This window comes from Propithecus coquereli, unplaced genomic scaffold (assembly GCF_000956105.1).
Source record: "Propithecus coquereli isolate 6110/MARCELLA unplaced genomic scaffold, Pcoq_1.0 Scaffold102, whole genome shotgun sequence".
Taxonomy (NCBI): domain Eukaryota; kingdom Metazoa; phylum Chordata; class Mammalia; order Primates; family Indriidae; genus Propithecus; species Propithecus coquereli.
In genome coordinates, this window is record NW_012134081.1 from 244986 (window position 1) to 247131 (window position 2146).

Here is a 2146-nt window from a genome sequence, read left to right on the forward strand (position 1 = left end):
TGATTTATATCAGGAAAAATATAAAACTCTTATCAAAAAATAAAAGAACTGTATAATTGGAGAAATAATCAAAGTTCATGGACAGGAAGAATCAATACTGTCAAGATGTCAGTTCTTTCTAGTGTGATCTATAGATTCAATGCAATCCTAATCAAAATCCCCACAGGTTGTTTTGGGAATATTGACAAACTGATTCTGAAGCTTATACCGGGAGGCAAAGGCTAGCCAGACTAGCCAAAACAATATTAAAGGAGAAGAATAAAGTTGGAGGACCGATACTATCTGACAATAAGACTTAATGTAAAACTCCACTAATCAAGAGAATGTGGTATTAGTAAAAGGAAAGACTGATAGATCAATGAAATAGAGTACAAAGCATAGAAACAGATCTACTTAAATACAGTCAAAAGATCTTTGACAAAGAAGCAAAGACAATACAATGGAGAAAAGATAGTCCATTCAACATATGATGGCAAAACAACTGGACATCCACATGCAAAAAAAAAAAGAGAGAGAGAGAATCTAGACACAGACCTTACACTCTTTACAAAAGTTACCTCAAAATGGATCACAGACCTAAATGCAAAATGCAAAACTGTAAGATTCCTAGAAGATAATATAGGAGAAAACATAAATGACCTTGGATATGGCAATGACTTTCTGGATAAAATACCAAAAGCATAAACTACATAAGAAAGAATTGATAGGCTGGACTTTAATAAAATTAAATATTTCTCCTTTGTAAAAGTCACTGCCAAGGGCAAGAAAAGATAAGCCACAGACTTGGAGAAACTATTTGCACAAGAATATCTGGTGAAGGACTATTATCCAAAATGTGCAAAGTAATCTTAAATCTCAACAATTAAAAAAAAAATCCAATTTAAAATGGACCAAGACCTTAGCAGACACCTCACCTAAGAAAAAATACAGATGGCAAATAAGCACATAAAAAGATGCCCCAGCTCATAAGTCATCCAGGAAATGCAAATTAAAACAATGAGATACCTCTACATACCTGTGAGAATGGCCAGAATCCAGAGCGCTGATAAACCCACACCAAAAGCTGGTGAGGATGTGGAGCACCTGGAACTCTCGTTCGTTGCTGGTGGAAATGCAAAATGGCCCAGTCACTTTGGCAAACGGGTGTAGTTTCTTACAAAACTAAACATGAGTTGAAAACTTATGTCCACACAAAACCCTGCACTCAGATAATTATAGTAGCTTTAATCCTAATTGCCAAAATTTGGAAGCATCCAAAATAGCCTTACATAGGTGATGGATAAGTAAACTGCGATCCATCCAGATAATGGAATATTATTCAGGAAAATAAAAATTCTTTTCAAGTGTACATGAAACATTCAACAAGCACAGGGGGTCAGTAAACTGGCTCACAGGCAAAATCCAGCCTATGGCCTATTTTTTCTTAAGCACACAAGCCAGGAATTTATTTTTTACCTTTGTAAAAATTTATTATAAAAACAATAATGTGCTACAGAGATTTTATGTGGCTCACAAACTCTAAAATATTTAATGCCTGCCCCTTTACAGAAAAAGATTGCTGGCACCTGGCCAAAGTAGAACTAAAATAGTTGCCACAGTCTTTTTATATAACCTAATGTTACAAGTGACATACTATATGCTGTTGGTCATGTGAATCAATGTTCATCATGCAATGAGAGAGGTGACCACACAAGGATGTGAATACAGGAGGAGGGGATGGGTATATACACACCTAATGGGTACGGTGCACACCGTCTGGAGGATGGACACTCTTGAAGCTCTGGCTTGGGTGGGGCAAGGGTAATATATGTAACCTAAACATTTGTACCCCTGTAATATGCTGAAATAAAAAAAATTTAAAAAAAAAAGATAGCGGGGAATATTGAGACCATCTTGCATGCTGGTTATCACTCTCTTCTCTTCTGACAGTGTTCGCCATGGAAACTACTACATGAGAAAAACGAAATGCAAAAAGCAAACATGGCCAAAGACTTGAAGAGACACATCACCAAAGAAAGTACGCATAAGACAAATGAACACATGAAAAGATGTTCAAGATCATTAGCCATTAGAGTAATACAAATGAAAACCATAATTAGATGCTACTATACACCTATCAAAATGGCTAAAATAAAATAATATTGAC